Raw genomic sequence first — 7,548 nt, forward strand, 5'->3', positions numbered from 1 at the left:
AGGAGCCAGTTCGAGAGCTCTAATATCCAAATAACAGGGGGTTTAGAAGGAGAGAACAGAAAAATCTAGAAAAGGAAAATATCAAAGGTATAATACAGAGAACTTGGAGGATGAAATGTCATGGGACTCCAGACTGGAAACGCCCCAGTGAGTACACAGTAGAATGAGTGGGGAAAATAGTTTCATAGGAATGCTGGTCACTATGAAATATCAGACCAATATATTAAGAGACAAACTTGAAGGTTTCCAGGACAAATCACACAATCAGAGAGAGAATGACATTATACCTCCCAATAGAAATATTGGAAAGTAAGATGCAATGCTTTTGAGTTGCCAAGGGAAAATGATTTTCAATTTAGAATTCCATACCTGAATACCTAGCCAAAGAATCAAATATGAGTGCAGGATAAATATATTTATTTCAGACATGCAGTTTCAGATAGAAATTGCTTCCTGGGCACTTCCTTTCTAAGTAATCTACAGAAAGATACATTGTCTCAAAACAGATGGGTGAACTAAGAACTAAGACGTCATGGGGCCTACGGGCAGGAAAACCAATATACAAATACCAGGATAAGTGTAAAGAGAAAATCCTAGGAAAATAGCCATAATGGTAATTCAATAGATAGTGTCTAAAATTTAAAAATGTAAATGTTGTTTAGAAATACAACCATTATTAGAAGAAAGACTTAAAGGTGTTCAAAGGAGATGCTTCTGGAGAGTGGGATTTAAAAATAGGAAGGCTCAGCCTACTCCTTTACATAATAAGCCTTAAACATAAGAGCTTTGGGTTTTAAATTTCTTGTATTATTTTAAGAAAATTAACTTTTTCAATCAAGTGTTACTACAAAGTATACAAACAAAGTCAGTGTGGGGAGCAGTCTGTGAAATGGAAAAGGGGAATTATGGAAATCTTTATTAATCTAATTAAAAAAAGAGAAAGAGCTTTAAAAAAATCATAAAAATAAAAGCACAAAGTAAGACCACAGAAGTAAATCTAAAATATAAATTAAAACTAAAATGGATTAAACGTGTCAGATAGAAGTCAAACAGTCATATATGAAATAATAAAACCCAGCCCTCTGCTATTTAAAAGACATATTTAAAGCATAATGATGCAGGAAAGTAGACATTTCAAATATGGGAAAAAGATATGCCAAACAAATACCAAAGGAAATTTGCTATCATGAGATTAATATCAAATCAAATAGACTGTAAGGCAAAAGATTTATTAGGGACACTAATTTTTACATACAGATAAAATAGCTGGAAACCATAATTTTGAATCCTTGTGAGCCTAAATATATAGCCCCAAATATACAAAGAAAAATTGAAAGAATTTTAAGGAAAAGTGAAAAATGTCAGAGTTTGGCAAAGTAGAACATGTTTTAAAAGCATAATTAACAACCTTGGATGAACATAAATGAGCATGTGCCTATAGATATAAATATAGGTATAGAAATGGATAAAGATACAGATATATTTTTGTCTTTATATATGATTTATTGAACTATCAAGCTTGTTGTAAAGTGCAAGGAGAAACCAGCTCATCTTTCCACTTCTAAGGACTCGCTCCTAAATGTAATCTTGACAAGTTCAGAGCTTCCAGTCCCTTAATAAATATCTAGTCCAATATGACCAAATGCACAGTCTTGCCCAATTATAGATGATTCTCTTCCTCAGCTCAGCAGTCATGGGGTCAAAAGTCTGCCGTGGAGAAGTAGGATATGGTCGTTGGCTTCTTGCTTCTTCCCCAGTCCACGCCCTTCCTCACTCCCTAGATGTGTTTGTGGTCAATGGGGGAGAGAAGGAGCATAAAAATGGGATTAAGGAAAGAGGAACAATCTTGGAAGGCTCACAGAATTACAGTCTGGTATGAAACTTTGCCCTGTATGCCACACCCATATTCTGGCTCTTTCTCTTAAGAGGCACTTCTCAGAGACTATTATTTTTTTTTAATTTTTAATTTTTTTTTATTTATTTTTTTTATTCTTATGTTAATCCCCATACATTACATCATTAGTTTTAGATGAAGTGTTCCATGATTCATTGTCTGTGCATAACACCCAGTGCTCCATGCAGAACGTGCCCTCCTCAATACCCACCACCAGGCTAACCCTTCCTCCCACCCTAATTTTTAATTTTTTATTGTTATGTTAATCACCATACATTACATCATTAGTTTTTGATGCAGTGTTCCATGATTCATTGTTTGCGCATAACACCCAGTGCTCCCTGCAGTACATGCCCTCTTTAATACCCATCACCGGGCTAACCCATCCTCCCACCCCCCTCCCCTCTAGAACCCTCAGTTTGTTTTTCAGAGTCCATCGTCTCTCATGGTTCGTCTTTATTTTTTTTTAAGAGACAACCTTAAACATGCTTCTAAACCCCCAGCTTGGCCGTTAGCTTCTAACAGTTCACCCTTCTGTTGTAGTCACCTCATCCCCTCAGGTCATGCTCTTGGGGGTGTCTCCCTCTCAAGCATCTATACAATCTTGAAAGATTTCATGCATAGACATTATGCATCTGCTTTTGCTTTGATAGACTGTGAAAGTACATTCCATCTTCAGATGGATGCTTTAGCCAGGCTCATACCTTTTGAATTCATGAGTCAGGTGTCAATTACTGTGTCCCCAAATTCTAGGGAGTAGTTGTCTAGCTCTCTGATTGGTTCTCTGAGATGTGCTCCTTGATTAAAATGAGAGTGCATTAGTACCACATCTGGACAGAGAGGAGAAACACTGAGGCTCTCCTACTCTCTCGAAAGAAACATTTCCTTTCTGAACCTTTATCATCACATAACCAGTCCCCTAGGCTGGTCACACACCCCCTCGAAGTGAGTGATGACCTTACAGGTAGTAAAACCGGTTTGCCCTTCTCTCACAATATCTAGCAAAGATGTACGTGGACAAGCTCTGTGCCTTCTGCTGCAACACTAAGACAACAAAAGAAGTCCCATCTTGTGTCACATACACACACCACCCTGCACCCACAGTATAAACCCTTAGATAAAACCACAATGCAGGGAGCTCCCGGGTGGCTCAGTTGGTTAAGCGCCTGGGTGGCTCAGTCATTAAGCATCTGCCTTCAGCTCTGGTCATGATCCCAGAGTCCTGGGATCGAGCCCCCCATCGGGCTCCTTGCTCAGCGGGAAGCCCGCTTCTCCTTCTCCCTCTGCTACTCCCCCTGCTTGTGCTCTCTCTCTCTGACAAATAAGTAAATAAAATCTTAAAAAAAAGAAAAACCCACAATGCAAGTTTCAACATACAACATCAAAGAAGTGACATGATATGGACCACATTCTTGTATCTCAGTGCAATAAAATTAGAGATCAGTAAATAAAAAGATTAGAAATAATGAAATTAGAAAATAATTAGAATAATTAGAATTGCAATGAAAATCCCTGTGTATCTAAATTTGGGCATTAAAATGGAATTTAAAGAAAAAGGCAAATCTGTATATACTAGGAAAAAATTAACCCATATAAAGATTTTAACGTTTACCAAGTGGCCAGTGGGATGTTGCTTATAGATTTTATTCTATTAGATCATATATATACTCCTTATGCTTTTTTTGAAAAATGATTCATTCTTATTTTTTCGTTTTAATATTTGAGGATCTCTAAAGTTATTTCTTTTTCGTTTTTTTTAAGATTTTATTTTTGAGTAATCTCTGCACCCAAAGTGGAGTTCGAACTTATAACCCCGAGATCAAGAGTCTTATGCTCCACTGACTGAGCCAGCCCAGGCACCCCTAAAGTGATTTCTTACCCTTTGCATGGTTAAATGGTGCAAGTAAATTATTCTCTAAATACTGATACTTTCATATTATTTTCATATTATTATAATAAGTAATTCCTTAACGGCAATTTATTTTTTTTAACCAAGTAGGTATATAAGGGCACATTACCTTCAATTGATCTTTTAAAAAGTCTAGGAAAATTCAGGGTCTTAAAGATGAAGAGTCTAGGCAGTCAAGTGCTAAAAAAAAAAGTCAGAAAGAAAAAAAAAATAAGCTTTCAGCTCCCTCTTCTGGCCCAAAGAGAATATTCCCAGAAACAGACAAATTAAGTATCGATTTCACGTAAGATTTATTTAAATTTTTAAGTATTCAGATGGCTGCTTCACTTTAAGTGGAGTGTCCATGGTGCAAAGGATTCATGTGCACCCTGTTGATGTGCTGTGGTAATAGCCCATTCTTTTCACCCGTGTTACTCACGAGGCACGTTATCTCGCCCCCTGGTGGGTATTTACAAAAATGACACAAAGATATTTTCAAGCTAGGAGATTAAATTATTACAATTACAGAATTTAGAAAGCACTGGATGAGGCTCTCAGTACTGTTTAGTCCAATCTGTTATTATGTGCTTGAGAAGTAACAGCTTACTACAACAGGAAGAGATGTCTTCTCCATGTGTATATGCTGATGAATATTTATTGTTAAATAACACTTTCATGTTTCTCAATTCTTTCAGTTGCTTTTTGAATTTGCACATATTTCATTAATAAGTGAGTTAAATTGTGCTTTTAATGTTCTTAAAAATGTGTAATTGTTGCTAAAATGTCATGATCTCATTCAGTTCAAATCATCAACTATTTATTGAGTACCTGGACCCTTGAGTTACAATAATAAAGCAAAGGCCCTGTTCTTAAGGAGCTTATAGTCTAGTAGAGAGAGAGAGTCTTTTTTAAAAAAAAGCCATGAAAGCTGAGAGGATGCTGAAAAAATAATATTTTATAGTGAATGTTTCTGTGATCAGCAGTGCTTCCTTTATGAATAACTTGATGTGGGAGTAACTCTGTTAATTTCAGAGAAAGCAGACTTGAGAGCAAGAAAAATTATCAGGGATAAAGAGGTCATAGTGAGGAAAAGTTCACTTCATCAAGTTTTTACTGTGTGCAACTAACAACAGAGCATCAAAATACATAAGGCAAAAACTGATAAAACTGCAAGGAGAAATAAATGAATCCACTATTACAATTAATGACTTCAGTATTCTTCTATCAGTAACTGGCACATCCAGCAGGCAGGAAATCAGCAAGGACCTAGTTGAACTGAACGGCACCATCAATCAAATTAATTTAACTGACATTTATAGAATACTTCAGCAGAATATACATTCTTTTGAGCTCACATGGAACATTTACCAAGACTGACCACATTCTGGGCCTCAAAAGTCACTTTAACAAATTCAAAAGAAGAGAAATCATAAAATGTATCCACTCAGCCCATAGTGAAATTCAACTAGAAATCAATGAAGCAATAACAGAAGAAAGCTGTAAAATCCCACTCTGCTTGAGATTAAGCAGCGCTCTTCTAAGTAACACAAGGGTCAAGGAAATCTTAAGAGACATTTAAAATATGTTGAACTAGATGAAAATGAAAATAGAGATTAGAACCGAAATCAAGAAAATTGAGATCAAGAAATTAATAGAGAAACAGTGGATAGTGGATCACCACATCAAAAACTAATGATGTACTGTATGGTGACTAACATAACATAATGAAAATTTTTAAAAAAATTAATAGAGAACATTAATGAAATCAAAAGCTGTTTCCTTGACAAAATCAATAAAATGGTAAACTTCTAACAAGGCCAACTAAGATTAAAAGATGACACAAATTACTAATGTCAGAATGAAATAAAGGTTATCACCACAGTTTCAGGGATATTAAAAGGATAATAAAGAAGTATTAGGGACAACTCTATACCCACAACCTTGATAACCTAGGTGATATAGAACAATTCCTGAAAGACCAAATTCACCTCTTAAAAATCTAAACCCTAAATTCAAGAATGAGAGACCAAGCAACCTGATATTTAAAATTGCCAAAAGATCTGAACCGGCACACCACCAAAGAAGATATACGGATAGAAAATAAGCATCTGAAAAGATGCTCAACATCACATGTTATTAGGGAGTTGCAAATTAAAACATCCATTAGACACCACAACACACCTCTTAGAATGGCTAAAGTCCACAACACCAGCACCACCAAATGCTAACAAAGATGTGGAAGAACACAGCCGCTCTGATTCATTGCTGGTGGGACTGCAAAATGGCTTTGGAAGACAGTTGGGTGGTTTCCTGCAAAGCTAAACATGCTCTTACCTTACAGTTCAGCAATCACAGTATTTGCCCAAATGAGCTGAAAACTTTTGTCCACACAAAAGTGAATGTTTATAGCGTCATTATTCATAGTTGTCAAAACTTGGAAACAGCTAAGGTATTCTTCAATAGGTGAATATGTAAGCAAACTGTGGAACGCCCATACAACAGGATATTATTCAGTGATAAAAAGAAATGAGTCATCGAGCCATGGAAGGACAAGGAAGAACTGAAGTGCACAATACTAAGTAAAAGAAACCAGTCTGAAGAGGCTAAGTACTGGATGATTCTAACTATATGACATCCTGGAGAAGGTAAAATTATGGAGTCATTAAAAGGATGAGTGGTTGCCAGGGGATCAGGGTGAGGGAAGGACAGATGAATAGGTGGAGCACTGGGGACAGTGAAACTGTATCATCAATATCGGCTCACCACTTGTAACAAACATACTACATTAATGCAAAATATTAATATGGAGAAACTTTGGTTAGGGGGTGGTATATGGGAACCCTGTCTCTCTACTTTCTACTCAATTTTTCTATAAACCTAAAACTGCTTTAAAATACAGAGTTGTAATTAACAAGGAAAAGAGAGAGAGTTTTGAAATCTGGCAAAGATTTGAATCCTACCACTTATAATGCGTGTGGGCTTTGGCTCTTACCTTTTAGAGACTCATTGAATAGAAACATAATAACAGGAGGGGGTTTGAATGAGCTAACAACTGAAAAGCTCCTGAGAGAGCCCGGTACACATCAAGCACTCCACATTTACTAACTTCTCTAGCTTTCCTTTTCTTTGTGGATGTGAATACTTGATATTAAGTGTCAGAGGACGGGATGGGGCAAGTCCTTGCCAGGAGCAGTGCAGAATCCAAAGTAGAGTTGACGTTGCAGGAGATGATCTAATGAGATCGACCTCTGGCACTACCAAGAAGCGAAGCCCATTTTACCTCTTAATCTTCAGTTAGAGGATTGAGCTTTATGGCAAGAAGCACCCTCACTTCTACAGCGAGTAGCAGCCAAACCTCCATGCTCAAAACGTGAACTTTCCTTCCCTGACCTCCTTCACGGGCTCCCACTTGAAAAATGGTACAGAGCACTTCATTTGCATGAATAGTCTTAAAAGCAAAGTCCATTTTATTTTACTTCTCCAAACATAACTGAAAAGCGTTGCTTCCCTTCCTACCTCCCTGCTCCTCTTTCTCCAGATTTCTGAAACTCTAAGATCTCAGAATGGCCAGTTGCCGCTGATTTGACTTTTGCCTTTGCCCTGTCAGATTTTCTGCTGCAGGGACTGGGTTTTTGGCTTGTCCTAGTCTCCGGTTTTGCTTTTCAGATGAGGTAAGGGTTTAAGGTTGGTGCTACAGCCTGGAAGATGAAGAAGGCTCTTGGGAACTGTTTTAAACCAATAAATCAAATGGCACAGGTGTTTGATT

General features: G+C 37.0%; 1 long non-coding RNA gene across 1 annotated transcript; it reads right to left on the bottom strand.

Moving 5' to 3' along the window:
* Window positions 1-1,457: 1,457 nt before the first annotated feature.
* Window positions 1,458-6,128, bottom strand: LOC118017170. The gene is made up of 3 exons (XR_004681058.1): window positions 6,117-6,128; window positions 3,913-3,983; window positions 1,458-1,777 (listed from the first exon to the last, which is right to left on the bottom strand). It is a non-coding gene; the product is annotated as an uncharacterized LOC118017170 (long non-coding RNA).
* Window positions 6,129-7,548: the final 1,420 nt, after the last annotated feature.

This window comes from Mirounga leonina, unplaced genomic scaffold (genome assembly GCF_011800145.1).
Source record: "Mirounga leonina isolate KUSES-001 unplaced genomic scaffold, KU_Mleo_1.0 Mir_168, whole genome shotgun sequence".
Taxonomy (NCBI): domain Eukaryota; kingdom Metazoa; phylum Chordata; class Mammalia; order Carnivora; family Phocidae; genus Mirounga; species Mirounga leonina.